The sequence below is a fragment of the Calonectris borealis genome, chromosome 3 (genome assembly GCF_964195595.1).
Source record: "Calonectris borealis chromosome 3, bCalBor7.hap1.2, whole genome shotgun sequence".
Taxonomy (NCBI): Eukaryota; Metazoa; Chordata; class Aves; order Procellariiformes; family Procellariidae; genus Calonectris; species Calonectris borealis.
In genome coordinates, this window is record NC_134314.1 from 30639696 (window position 1) to 30655475 (window position 15780).

General features: G+C 37.6%; 1 protein-coding gene across 1 annotated transcript in view; it reads right to left on the bottom strand.

The window, feature by feature from the left end:
* EYS (eyes shut homolog) overlaps positions 1-15780 on the bottom strand; it is a 958850-nt gene that overhangs the window by 446290 nt on the left and 496780 nt on the right. The gene's annotated exons all lie outside the window — the stretch shown is intronic.

A 15780-nucleotide genomic window follows, 5' to 3' on the forward strand; every position in this document is an offset into this window, starting at 1 on the left:
CGCATTTTATTTATAAAAATATCTGGCCAATAAGGGTCTTTATTCTCACAGAATGTCTCAGGACCACCACAACACATACTAAGCATTTGCTAATAAAAAGTTCTGTTCTTTCTAAGGTCATTCTCATTATAAGAGACCTTAAACTTTCTCAGTCCACTTGGATACAGTCTTTATTTCCCCTAAGAGAAAAAGCAGATTTTATTGCCAGTAAAATCTCCCACTGTGGTTAGCGTGGACATTCTTATTAAATGATAAATTATGTACTTGCTAAATCACAGTTGGTGGGGTGTGACAGTGTTATAAGAAAGGTTAATCTGTGGAAGATCAGGCTAGAATGAATACAGTAAAATAACCAGAATGGCTAAGCCTTGATGAAAGTGTATTAGAGTTAATGCACTCCTTTATTTTATTAATCTACCCAATTGGAAACTAGATGCATTTCTTCACACACCAGTAGTGTGGGCAGAATTAAAGGAGGAACTGGCATGTGTGTGTGTGCTTGTGTCCTTGCAGGACTGATGAAAAGCCACCATTCACCTATTTGCTAAAATAATCTAGATTTACACTCAAATTTCACATACAGAAAAGCTATAATTATCTGGTCAATCTCTGCTCAAACAGAAATCTCCCTGAGCTTTTTATTAATAGTTCTTGTAAATTAATATGTTAAGACAGGTCATTAGCTGATGTAGACTCTCGTAATATCAGTCTTGACATGTTTCCGTGCTATCCAGGCACTCATTCACAATCCTGGCTACAATAAAACAGATTAGTATCAGATAACATTTTCTTATTCTTCTTTTATTTGTCCAGTTTCCTTGGTTCAAATCAGCCCCTTATGTGACTGTGTTGAGAACCATCCATATGAAAATGGAAGTTTTGAATTAGTAGATTCTATATAGATCCACTTAAAGGCATCACTTCTTAATGTCTTAGTGATAAATTTGTGCTGGAACAGCCACCAAATAATGATAAAAATAGCCAAAATGGTCTTCATCCTATTCCAGCCAAGACAGAAAATGAAGTAAATCAATTTTTATTTGTACTGCGCCCTGCCCCCAGTCATTTAAGATCTCCCAATTTTCAGGGGCGAAGGCTGCTGATTCCACTGAGTGATTCATACACTTTAGGTATCTATCCTACCTTGCAATCTCCAGAAAGTGATTCAGCTGTTTATTTCAGGACATGACAATTCATATTTTGAGGGTGCCTGTTGCTCCATTCAATATTGGCAGAACCCGTGCAACTTGTTTACACAGATGTCTAATTTTTGCAAAGCAGATTTAAGCAAGATGGATCTCATTATTAGTGTTATATTACTAGGATTTTTGTAACTGTAGTGATATTTTGTATTTATAAAGCCAGTTATCTAAAAAACTTATTTACTTGTTTGCTCTCTAAAGTTTCTCATTATTCTGAGTTTCTCTACACTTAAAATTCCTTCCTGCTTTTAAAATAGCCAGAATCAAATATTGTTTATGAGAAGTATTTTATTTTGAAAAGTCACAAATTATGGACAAGTGACTGCAGTTGGGGATTTCTATTTCCTAAAGAACATGCAAAGCACTCATTGTTCCAAGCTGAAAGCCATCCTGGGGAGAAATCTACAGGAGTATATACTGGATTATAAAATTCTCACTGAAAAGAAATGTACTCTTTGCAGTTGACTTTTTTTGTTATATTTAAGCTACCAAAGGTGTTGCTCTAGACTTAGGAGGATTTCTGAGACAAAGCTCAGAAGCTAAATCCAACCTGCTTTTTTTCCCTTGGATCAGTCACACACTTCCTTAAGGACATCTGGAATGTAAGAACACCTCGTTTGTATGGATATCTGTTTAATGATCCTTATTCATCATAAGGAAAAAAAAGAAAACATAAGAAAAGTAATAAATGAAACAGGTTGACACCTTAAGGAGCAATAGATAACCGAGATGATAACAAACACAAGACCTTTCAGGTCACTAACTGATGGGACATTGAAAGAACCTTCTCATCAGTATGCTTCTCTGGTCAATCCCTCCACCGGATCCCTGTAGTCTGTGCTATCCTCTTACTAAATTCTATTACTATTTTCTTTGTGACCCTTGCTCTATTTTGTGTGTGGACATGAGTAGCCGCTGAATTTAAAGCTGGACTAGCCAGTGAGAAGACCAGCATCTCGAAAGACCCAAAGTCTGAGCTTGCAACTGGGTAAGGGGCCTATGGTGTGAGCCAGAGAGGAAGAACAGGATCAGGCAACCCATGTTGATCATTTCTGTGTGGCTGCCATTGTGTTTATGTGGGTGCCTGTAAAGGCACTGCTGTGTTGATCGGTGTGGCTGGTTCGCTAGAGGGGGTGTATTTGCATTTTTGGAATTTGCACGCAGCCTCACTCCCGGCCATACGTGTAACAGACAAAGCAGAGAAATCCTCTGGGCTTGCTTAAGATCCACCAGATTCTGCTATCCCTTACTACTCCTGCTTCTCAATTTGGAGTATGAAATGAGAGAGCTTTGAGGAGTTGGTGTCCTGACTGCAGGTTAACTTACTTATTTCCACTGACTGCTCACAAGTTCACACCGTAACTGATCTTTGTCAGCACCAGCAAAGGTTGGTACTTGATTTGTATTACAGCTGAGGTGCTCAGTTGTGTGGTAGGGTTTTTTCATTTGTGTTTTTGTTTGGTTTTTTTTTGTCATGCTGTTCCTTTTCTTTTGTGAACGACTACATGATCTAATGTGAGAGATCATTGCCAATATTTCATGCTCCTTCATGTTAAGTGCTTGACTTAAACTTGTTTGTGTGTATCAGCTTATAAAACAAGCGAAGAGCTCACAAAATGCTAAAGGAGAACAGGAGAGAAGAGATGTTATGCAGAAAAATAACCCTTCTGATGTAAAACATTCCGTATTACTTTAGTTGGACTAATTTTGCAAGTACTATTTAAGACCTCTGTACTTCCCAACTCTGATAATAGTTATAATAGAGAATTGTGAGCACCTCATTAACAGACTGTCAAGACCAACCTCCCCACCTCCTTTAGCTTATTGTTAGAATCCCCAGGGATCATTTCACAGCTGATTCTCAGTGTTAGTCATTTTAACTTTAAATGGTTCAAAAAGAAGTGAACTGTAAATTCGAACTGTGAACTCGAAGTTCCATTTGAGACTATATTCTCAGTTTTACAAACAGTATCAACACAGTTTGTCCCCATGTCTCACTTTTGTAGTCCTTTAGCTCAGTAAATATGGTACTGCTGAAGGAGAAACGACGGGGTTTGTTCTAACACTGCAAGGCCACTGGACTGGGGCTTATCAGGCATGATTTGTCTGGACTTGTCTTACGCTTGCCTGGAGCTTTGTTTTAGCTTTTTAGCTCTAGCAGACTGTTAGCTAATTTGTTTGAGTTTTGCTTATCTTTGTACAATTGTGTGGTGCTATGTCTCTTGTTATAATAATTCTGATATAGTTCTGTGAATAACAGTGATAACAAGTACTATTCTAGTGACACAGTTTATTGTGCACAGAATAAATTATGTGGTATTGTGGAATACAAACACTGGATAACAGTAGAGGCTTTGAAACATGGGATGACAGATCAAGGCTATAAATAAATCATCACTGACTAACTACTGATCACTGAAGAGATGATGCATATGGAGCTGGGTGAAACTGGCTTTGGGAGTAACAAAAGACAAACTTCCAACATAAATAAAACACAACTTATATAACAAATGCAGATGTAACACAGAAATGCAAAAGAAGCAAGGTGTAGAACGTGTTAAAAAATGCTTTAAAGTATCCTTCAGTATGAGCCCCTCAAGTATGAGAAGGAAGAAGCCCCCACCCCATTCCTTTGGCAAAGGATTCAGGATGACAACTCACCATAATGCTTTCCCCCTGAATGAAACCATTGAAAGTGGAAAGTTTGTTTGTCAGTTTTTACTATTAAACTATCATTACTGTGATTGAATTGCAATAATTGGATAACTTGGATGGTATATCTTAGTACTTTTGTAAGTGGACTAATAATACTTCTTTGGCAAGACTGTTAAGATTCCAATTAGACCTACAGTAAATTCTTGGCTTTGCATACAAAGAATGTCTCTTCTGCAGTTTGGACACCAAAATTTTTAAGCGACATGCTAGGAGAGGCAACCAGACTTAAAATTTGGTTGAAGCTTTTTTCCCCAGCTTTTTCTCTTACCTCTTGTGCACTCTCCACCTACAGGCTCTGCTGGGTACTTCTAGTATTAAGCACCATGAAATTTGGAAACCCTCTGACAAAAACCAACCCCTTCCGAACCCAGATTGACTTATGAAAGTGGAGCAATAGTGTTAATAGGGAGCAATATCATAAGTCTCAAATTGATGTAGCGGATATAGTTTGTTAAGATTTGTTGTTTAAAGTCAGGTAACTAACAGGTGTTGTGTTTGTAGGTACGTAGATAAATTGTGTATCTTGAAAGCATTGTTAAGCTCCAGTAAGCAGTAACCACGGAAACGGAACAACCTGATAAGGAAGGAAAGGAACAGTGAAGAGACATGAGATTCCTTGGTTCGCATGATGTAGATGGGTTAGGAATGCTTCATGAATAGATAGGCCGGACATTCAATAGATAAAAGAACCTTGAAACTTTGTACTTTACGTTAATTAGCTGAAGAAGCTAACCTTGTAGGTTGATAGGGAAGGTATACTGGAATAAGCTAGCTTGTTACAAGTGAAAAACATGTAAACTAAGCCAAGGGACTAACGGAGCATGCATGAAGACTGAGTTCAACCAGAGGGCACCGTGATGAAGACTATCGATGACCACCAGAGGATCCCGAAAGACCACCGAAGAGCACAAGGGCGCATGCGTCAGGGACATTTGCATATGTTAATGAATTCCGGGAAATAACATGAATATTTCGATTATTTCTCGGAAATGTAATGAATATGTATACTCTAATTGCATTTAACCCCTATGGTTACATGATTTGGCACGCACACTAGGTGGAGCGATCCCCTGTGCGTCCAGCGCTGCAATAAAGAATACGTGTTTTCTAAAACTCTAAATTGAGTCTTAAAGAGTTTTTCGGAGACTTTTTCGTTTCAGTGTCACCTGGAAAAAATGCTACTTGTTCATGACTAGTCACTGCTACTGTTTCTTTGGCTGAAGAGAGATACACTAAAAGTTCTCCTATGGTGGTGGTCAGGGGAGAAAGTTGGTGAACGACCATAGCAAGAAGAAACTGTGATATATAAAAAATGCCTCTAATAGCTCGGAACAACTAATTTCAAATCAAAACTCTTACCTTAGGTTCCCCAGAAGCATGATCAGACAACATTGCAATCTGTCCAGAGTACTAGCATCCACAGCAATTTTGTGCAGCAGACGTTTTAGGAGAGCATATAGCTCCATTTAATAGTAGTAGAGAACACTGTCAAGTCAGTTTCTTTATCAAGGGATATATTTGACTGCCAACGACGTAGTTAAAACACTTAAAACCAGCATTCCCACAGAAGAAGTGAGAGCACCCCTTTGAAAGGCTGGAAAAAGCTATAATAATTCTTGGAGAGCTGAAAACAGTTGTGACGCAATAAAAGAAAATAGTGGAAAAAGAGAGGAGTTGTGAAGAACCATTTAAGTACAAACACAGTACTTACTGTGCTATTTTTAACATGTATTTATTGCTTTATTCAAGATGATTGTGGAAGAATAATGTAGAACAGTACTACATGCCAACTTCTTGGAAAGATTGAATAGGTGTCTATGGGGATGAAACAAGAACTAATTTTTAGGTAAGAGCTCCTCATGTTAACTAGAACATTATTTGATTTTCTTCTTATACTGTGCAATTGCAAGATCCTGTATACTGACAAAAAATCTCTAGGCTTTGTTACTAATACATACCTTCCATAAAACATGCAGAGACACTACAGCAATTGGTAAAAGCAGAAAACTAAAATAGATATTAAGGATAAACAAGAACATTTACAAAAATTTCTAAGTGAGACTGAATGCAAAATGCAACCTTTTTTTCCCATGACTTCACATCTTCCTTTTTCCCGAGCACAGGATATTCCCCTTCAGGGCAAGCATACCTATTGCATATGAGAAGGAAAAACTTATGCTTTCCTTACATTTTCTGGTATCTTACAAATCCTGATGACTATCTGTGCTAAGCTACCAATGCTGCTGCCAACAGATCATCTCCAGTTCCTGATGTAAGCTAAGAAGTAGATTCTTCTCCCCCTTCCCATTCCCCCACCCCAAAATGGATAGGATGAGTATTAGCATAAAGATGGTGTTAGGTAGTGCTCAGTCATAAACTGTATTTGTAAAATTTAGTAGTGTAAATAATGTATTATCCACCTTAACCCACCATTTTTCAGAACCTTTGACATTAATCCTCTCCTGTCCATTCAAAGCATTATATCACAATGCAACTACTTTCCCATTGATGCAGTAGGTACAGTCTGTTACAGTACCTCTTATTCCATACTGCTCGCTTCTTTAATTCTAAACAATGAAGACTTGTTGTTTAGGAGTTTGGTAACTAGCAGGTATTGTGTTTGCAGGTGTGTAGCATTGTTAGTAATGATTATCCTTGAAATTAAGAACCATAAATGAACGTGGTCCAGATATGGCTCGGAGACAAATCTCGACCTTATAAGGAAAGAAAGGAATGGGTTCATGAAGAGTTTAGTACCCTACCGACCACCAGAGACCACTCGAGACTCTCAAGAAGACCCTAAAGACTTTAGTGCGCATGTGTCTAGGATGATGTAATATTATAATTTGTTCTCAGAAATTCAATGAATATGTAAAAGAGAAACTTAAAATATGCATGAGAAGCATGGATATAAGGAAAGAAAGGTGATTAGACCAGGTGTGCTTGATTTGTGGCAAGTCCACCGAGCACCCAGGCCTGAATAAAACAATATCTCTCCTGAGCGTGTGGAATTGGTTACTTGCACGTCGGGCACGAATCCGCTTTTCGGAAAACACCATCTTTTAGGAATAAGTTGAAGGTTCTGTTCAAGTCCTTATCTGCCTAAAACTGCATCTCCAACCTTGAACATCTCCATTATCTACTCCATTTTGTGCACTCTACTTGTTAAGCTCTGTTTAGAACTTCCTTTATACTCTCTGACTAAAGGGTTCTTGCCATTTGCAGCGCGTAGCGCATTCTGCTTATTTTTGTTTCCTAGTCTTTGGTTGCTAGCTATAGTGTTATGGGTGGGATTCAGTCACCTACCTAGAGATATCAAGTGGCTATTTAGGCAATCTAATGTATTCCACCAGGCTTCCTGCTACTTTTCCAGAAGTGCTTAGCTTTCCCAGAGGTCCCATATCATATTTACTACCCTGTCTGTGTCTCAGATTCAGAAGGGAAATTACAATTGCACTTAACACTTATTGTACTCCAGTAAATGTGATTTGTGCCATAAACAATAGAAGGACACAGGCTCTAAATTGACCTGACACTACAGGGTCTCAGGATTTGTCCACTCTTGTCTTGGTCTGAACTTGATTTGCTTTGTTGTAGCATCTATGACAAGCTCAATGACTGCTGCATCACCTGCTCCAGTTTCAGCTCTGGGGATGGCCCCTCTGGGGACGGTGTCACACACACCCCCCAAGTCACTGCCAGACAAACCACAGCCCTTTGTGGGTAAGGGCTTGCAGCTGTCAGCCTGGGAGAAGGAAGCATGCTGTGATATGGAAACACATGAAAGAAACCCATGTGGACCCAAAAGCCGAGGAGGAAGAAGCCCCCACCATCAGCATCATGCCCCTCACAGAGGAGACATCAGAATACCCCATATTTTGCATAAGGAAGACTTGAAATGTCAGCCTTTAGGACATGGAGGGACATCGGGAGTATGAGCATAACACCAAAAAAAGGGCAGGTATTAAAAAAAAATGCAACAACTTTAACTGCATTTGCTAATGTGTTTTTCTGTATTAATTAAGTACACTGGACCACTGGGTGATAAAACTAGTTCATGGTTCCACCATGTAATTTGTGTTCCCCTTTGCACATGATAACACTAATTACAACCCTGTCCAGACAACTGAATCCCACTATTGCACCACAGGACAGTTCTCATGCCTTCAGTCGTTTCCATTGCACTCCACAACTCAAACCACAATAGGAAATGTAGGACTACGCCTAACTTTACCTGATGAGGTAAATAGCTTGCCCATTAAGCTACATAAGACCTTCTCCACAGAAAGTGATATTGAACGTTAAGATCTCATGATTAAGTACTCAGGAACAACAATCAACATTTGCACCTGAAGGCTTGATTTAACTGATCTCCTTTACTTTTATTCATTCTTTCCTGGCATTCACAGAGCCATTATAAATATCCATTAAGAAAGTTACCTAACACTTTGTAAGCTGCTGCTTTAATTTCTTTTGTAACTTCTTCAGATCTTAATCACGTGACTTGGTCAAGTCCCTCACCTGCGGTGCTTCACAACATGGCAGCTCATGAAAGCGAGCCACTCCTCAAATGTGCCACAAGTTCACAGGAGGGGGAAGAATAAACATGGAGATAACTTAGACTTCCCTGTTAACACTCAGGAAAATGCAGTTTAAATGTGTCATGGCCTTGTAATGAAGATTATCTTATTCTACAAGCAGAAAATTTGACCTGCGTCTTCCATGTTATAAAATTTGGTTGCGGGGGAGCAAAGAGGGTAGATGGAGGGTTAAAAAAAAGGAAGCCCTCTTGCATCACCAACTGGCCTATCAGGAAACAGCTAAGGATCCCACCAATCAGGCAGGTGTTGCCATTAGCTGCGGAAGCCCACGGAAGCTGCTGGAAGGTGCTGAAAAATGCAGTCTGGATTCAGGGCAAAGCTAAACCAGAACAAGAAATAAACAACCTGTGCCACAGCTGCCAGGGTGTAGAAAGGCTGCTGAAAGAAACAGAAAAAAAAAACAAAAAAAAAAACCTGACCGCCAAACTCACCTCTGAAAACAAAAAGCACAAAAAGCAGATAAAAATTAAAATAAATATAAATAAGCCCCACCAACAATTGTTGGGAGGGAGAATGCAAAAGGAAAAGCAAGCAAAAAGCTCCCCACAACAAACCCTGTCCAAATAATAACAACAAATTGCCAAAAAATGGGACACCCCAAAAAAGCCTGCTGAAAACAAGGGAAAACCTCAGCAAAAAACATCTGCCTTTTGCCTACACCTGGATGCAGCACCTAGACAGCTCATGCCACCTGTTCACATGAGAAGGGGCTGAAGACGGAATGAACGCCTTCTAATGACGGCGCTGGAGATGGGGCGTGGTGTTGCGAGGTCACACTTGGGCGCATCCCCAGAGGGCATCTCAGGCCATCCCAGATGGCGACCAGAAGCATCCTGCTTTTTCCTCACCCTGTACTGAGGCTGAGCTAGGTCACTGCCCTCATGGAGACCTCTATGGAAGACACTTTCTGACAGGTAGTCTGGCCAGCCTACTTATGGCTCAACCACCGGGGCAGCTCCTCGCCATGCGGGAGGGGATAGGGCTCCTTGCAGATACGTCCCCTCTGCTCGCACCCAGCTCTGCTGGCTTCTTGTCTCCCCATTTCTCACTCCTCACATTTGTCACTCACCTGGTTGTTATTGAATGCAAAGGGGGAAGCAGTGGTGACACTGAATGTGGTCTTTCCTGCACACTATAGTTGTCAAATCCAAACAACAGCAAACAAAAAACATGACACCACTTAATGACATATTATAAAACCCTCTGACATGCTCTGGAGAACTTCCTATTTTTTCAAGGACCTAATAGACTTTTGACTTTAAATTTGGCCAAATAAAGGTCAGACTCTGTAAAGGTTCCTCTGTCACCTTTATTTAACTAGAGAAAGTGAGATTAACGTAGAGGTAACCCCTTTTGGGAGAGGCTTTGTCAGAAGACGACATCAGTCCCTTCTTTTCTTCTTGTGGATTTTGTCAGTGAGCTAAATCACTAGAAATCATGAGTGTCCAGCTCCATTCTCAAACTATTTTTTGCTATGCAAACCTCACACAAAACTTGAGTCTCCCCAATCCCTCTACAGTTTTTAAATACATTTTGCAGCAGTGTAAAAGAGGTCAAAGACACTCTGTGATATTTTGTTGATCTTACTGACTCTGACATTGTGCCGAGCACATACAGAGAGAACCAAATTGCTCCAACCCCTACAATTTTTATGCTTCCCTTACGCCACTGTTCTCTCACACCAGCCAATTTAGGATGCTAGGACCTTGCACAACTGAACTAAGTAGCTTTCTAAGCCTGATCTACTCATTCTTTTGAAGTCAATAACTACTCACTAGATAGAAGTTATAAGTAATATATTTCTCTTTGTGCCTCTTACTGACAACAAAAAAAAACATTAATTTAACTTCTTTGGCTGTATGTGAACTAAAACCTTAAAAAGATGAGTGACTCAAACCACTTGGCTGCTGTTGCCCTGCAACTCTCAAAGAGAAATGAAATACTGCAGGGATCCTAGAACTCAGTTACAGTGACTTTCACAGGAGAGAATAATTTCAGTCACAATCTGCCAAGCCATTCAAAAATACTAGTTCAACTTTATGCACATTAAGTCTCCTTGACCCTGTTCAATTCTGAAAAGAATACATATATTTAAGGGACTTAACAAACAATTTATTTCCAGCTGATTTCTCTCTGGCAAAGAAACCGCTATTGAAGTGTTACTTTTTTCCTATAGTCTCAGAATTGCATCGCTGATAAATTTATAGTTGTCATTGTTCTTATCATTGGTATGAATGTAACATCAAAATAGCCAATCGAGATCTGCGAGTCTGTACACTGATAAGAGAAAGTGTTAGCAATATAAATAGATGAAGCCAGAGGGATGGGAACGCAGTCAAAGAGAAGTGAGATACTCAAGGTCATCTGAAATACCAATGAGAAAGAGCTGAGGTTTTATCCTAGTAAAAATTCCAGAAGCATTCCATATGGCAGCCATTTCAAAAGTAAAATAAACAACTTGCCAAATTAGAGCAATCTAAATTTAGGATGTTATTCTGCGTAGTGTAATATCCTCTAGCTTCATCTTTTTCAATGAATCTATAGTGACTTCTAATTCTATCTGACATAAATACAGAACAATCAGAAATAATAATCTCATTAATCCTGATGTTGGTTATGACGCTTACTATTATATTTCATATTAGTGCCTTATAGCACATTCAGCAGCAATGCAAATGATTAATCAACATTAGAAGAGGAGATGCGGTTGCATAAATAGACTCCTGGGTTTTTTGAAACTTTCATTTTGTTTTTACATATATGTATATAATAACACAATTAACACTCAACTAATTCAGAACTGTAGTATGTCTATTAAGCTGTGTAAACATTTGAGATGTTTACAACTACTTTTCTCATATTAATTAACAAGAAAAATGTAAACCATCTCTTGTTTTTTTCAGGCTGCCTGTCTTAAAAAACATTCCACAGATGGCATTTTTGACTATTGCTGTGCAGTAACGTTTTATAAAAGTTGCATAGAGGCTTATGAACCCCAGTTAATATTTAAAGCCTGCTTTCAGTGGCAGCGGGAAATAATCAATATCTATGTGAATAGCAGAAAATAGCAGCAACAAAAGTTTCCCTGGGAGGTATGCCCTTTTGAACACAGGGCAGTTCACAGACCTTGTAGACAATTGGTCAATGGGTATCTTGCATGCACACAGTGCCTCCCTTTTTGTTTAGGCTCTATTCATCACATTTCAAGTTTTCCATATATCTTCAGTCTTATGTGGTTGACCTGTGTGAAAGTTTGCACTCTCCTACTCCTTAGGAAGAAATACTTGTAACTGCCCTAGCTCCTGCTTGTATTTGTATACCTGTTCATCAAGAATAGTGTTGAAAGTAGCTTAGGTCTTACACAAGTTTAAATATGGAGTATACAACTATGTTTTTGGATCGAGGAATAAACAGAAATTGGGGGTTTGGCTTGTCAAATTTCTCTGCAATCACTGTTTCACATCTTTGGCTCTTCCATGCCCTGCAATGTCTCAGTTAAGGAAGACACAAAATTAATTTTTTCTAAATACAGGTATAGTTCTGTGATACTATATCTAGAACAACAGTCAACAAAAATTAAAATACATATAATACAGGAAAAAAGTCCTTTTCTTGCTTAACAGAATTCTACAGTCAGTAATCAATGTTGTTCTGTTAAAAATAGAAACTGAAGGACCTGAAATTTAAAAAAAAAACAAGGTGGGAGTTTCATACTTCTCAGTGTTCTTTTTCTCTTTTTGAGCCTATAAAAAAATCTTATAAATAAGTATGCATGCCTACACACGCATAGATTTTTGTGCTAGAATAAGGTCCTGCAGGTATATGAGCTTCGTCTAAAACAGGAATGTGATGCAATCTTTCAAGAGTAATCACATCTTTTTTTTAAAAAAAGCATATGGAGAAACTATATATATTTGTACACATTATTAACTTTTTCATTTTGAAATACATATACACACTTACATCCATATAAACACCTGTGTGCACATTTCTACTGCCTGTATATAAGAAAACTGATTTGCAGTTACAAATGCTAACATTTCCAGATGTCTGTTACAATTTTAGCATTATGTGTCAAAAGAAGTGCATTTGAAAGAGCTTATTTTCTGTTCCTAGTGTTGACTTTTGAATGAAATACAAGTTTACATTCTATGCATATACTCCAGAAAAGGCTAAGAAAGCACCTCAAAAATTTTAATACTTGGACATATCCAGATATTAGATCTTGTAAATTCATTAAATCCATTTCTAGGGCAGGCACTTGATTTGTGCATGCAGATGTTTGCAACTTCAAAAGTGCATGTGCATGTTTAAGCATATGTATTGTTGCTGTGACCAGATGCTTTGATGTAAATTGAATGCTGGATGTTCATTTGCTTCTGAATGAAGAAGTTGCAGAAAACCAGGCAGCAGTTATCTAAGAAGGCCATGCAGAACATGGCTGAGATGTAAATCAACAAAGATATCAGTCTCAAGGACCTTGGCATACACAAAGAAAAGGCACTGCTGTGGTCTTATGAAAAAAACATTTTCCATAGGCAGTTGTGTTAAACCTAGCAGTTGTCAATTATAAAGCTGCAGATGTTTCAAAATCTGATTAGGGCTGACTGAGTCCTTTTGGTTTTAGGCTATTGATTTCAAGTGTGCTTAGAGATTTGCTAGAAGGCACAGTGTACAAATCTATATAAATAAAAGTGCTGGCAAACTGCCAGGGTATTACTTATAATCTCATAATCCAGCAGGTGCTTGCTCTGGGAAAACAAAGTGCTTGATGTGGCTCTCAAGTTTTCTACTAGGCAGTGCCTGGTGTAAACCATAAATACTCTGTAGTCTTCTTTTTTAGATGGAAGATTAAAACTTATGTACCTTGTATTTATCAGAAATTATTATTCCAACATTATACTATGCAAGACCTCTGATTGTATGACCAGCTAGAGAATAGTAATGAGAGTGGTTTTATAACATCAATATATATCTAAGGCTTCAAAAAAGAAAAAGAAGGTATGGTTTCACATAGCAATTCACCTAAAATTTTTTATTTTTCCAGCATCACATTAAATTTTGTTAATAGGTTACACCAGCGAAATAATAAGAATTTCCCAGTTACAAGTAGTTCTTTTGCAGGGAAGCTGTTTCCAGGTAGCTTTTGTTAAAAGGGAAGGCTGAGTGAGGGGAAAAAAAAGTGAACATACACATAAGAAAAACCAAAAAACTAGAACCATGATCCAAGCATGAAGTACTGATGCTCAAGGAAGAAAGTCAGTTTAATATTCCTTATTAATACTTCGACCTGTTAAAGATATCAAAGGCATTACAATCATACTAGAAGTCAAGTATATCTGATTCTATATTGCAATAGATATTAAAAATGAATTCCAACATGGATCATAATCCCTAACAACATTAGCATTTGACTGTTTTCCTTTCTATCCAGCCCTTGCCATAGCCCTGCAGACTAATATATTCTAAATTCAGAGGGATTGCTACCCTTAACTATTTAGATTTCTGGCAAAACACAGATTATAAAATTGCTCCCAGAAATTCATTCATTAAACCCATCAACTTCTGTTTAAACTGATCGTGTATATGTAGCGTCATTTTTTCAAATATCATCCGTTGGGTCCACCATTCTGCACTCAGCAGAAGGAAGGATCACTGTTTCAAGAACCTGTTCAAGCCTCACAGTTACAGGCAACTATATGTGTTAGAAATTTCGTTCTCCTTCCAGTTGACTTTCTTTATCACTTGTAGCATACTGTACACTTAAACATTTCTCTTCCACCTCAAAAAGCAAATATACTGTGTACGACATTTTTTAAATTACATATGTCATGATGCATTTTGTTTTACCTTCATTACTCGTAGACTTTGTTCTGATCAGCTAATAATGACTTGCTCAGACATTTTATTCTACTAGTACTGAAGAATCCCAAAGGAAGACCATCATCATCCAAGACTATATCCTCTTCTGAGCAAAGGTTAATCCTAATTTAGTTATTTTGCAGTGCTAAAATATATTGAGCTGTTTAGAAGTAACAGGCAAACAATTTAGCGTTTAACTATTCAATGAGGCTATATAGTTCTATCTTCAATAAACTGTTTGCCACATAGAAAATATATTTCCATTTAGAAAATATTTCCATTTATTTCCTCTTACCTCATGGATACTTTTCTGGGTGTTCACTGATGGACTGTTTAATTCACTCATAGCTATGACTAGCAATAGAGGTGACTTGACTGCTGATGAGCCGTCAAAATATGCTACTATTCTGTTTTACTTCTATTTTCATCACATATTCAACACTTATACAGCGAATATCTTACGTCAATATTCAAAAAGGAGTTCACACTGATGGTTAGAAAATGTTATTACAAAAATCATATGTGGAGAGATATAAAAATATATGGATATCGCGCTCTCTCTATACACATGTGTATATACACATGCACAAATATACTGTGTATATATTTATACAAGTGAACTCAAAAGGATAACATGACAGAGAAATGTTCCATAGAGATATTTAATTGGAAGAAATATACCAAAATTCGAGAATAATCTATTAATAGTTAAAATATATTTCATGACCTGAAAACAGTTTGGTAAATAAAGTTTTCCATGTATTTTATGTTCTTCTCTTTACAGTTAAAATATAGCTGTAAAATAGTTGCATTCATTGTATCAAATAGCATCTAAATTTATGGTGAACAAATTGGGAAGCTTCTAGTTTTAAAAGTGTATCATATCAAGACCAAGACCAAATTTTCTATTACCCAGAAAATTTAAATGTTAATAGAAGTGATTTGAAATATTAATTTGTAAAATTAACATGTGATGAGACTGTAATTTATAAATTACATTAATTCCCTTTTCTTTTCATATATTCGTATCAACTTAATATTTTTGTTAATTATATAGTTAAATGAATTATGTTTTGTCTGTAGTAAATTCCTTTACCAGCTATTGAATTTAAGGCCAATAATAAATCTTTCGGGTACCTTTTTAGTCAAAGGCAGATGATCAAAATTATTCCCAATATCATGGATGTAGGCAGCTAAAGTCAAGAGGAGACATACAGTAGAATAAAATAGCTTTTTGTTACCACCTGTTACTGGAGGGTAACAGCCCTGCAGGTTTTCATACAGACATGTAACACAAGTTTTCTTTAGCCCATTCCAAGCAAAGTCAGTCAGATTGGCTTAAATTGTCGGTGAAGCTAGTTTGAACTAATACAGTTGGCTGTATTTTACTTGGATTAGGG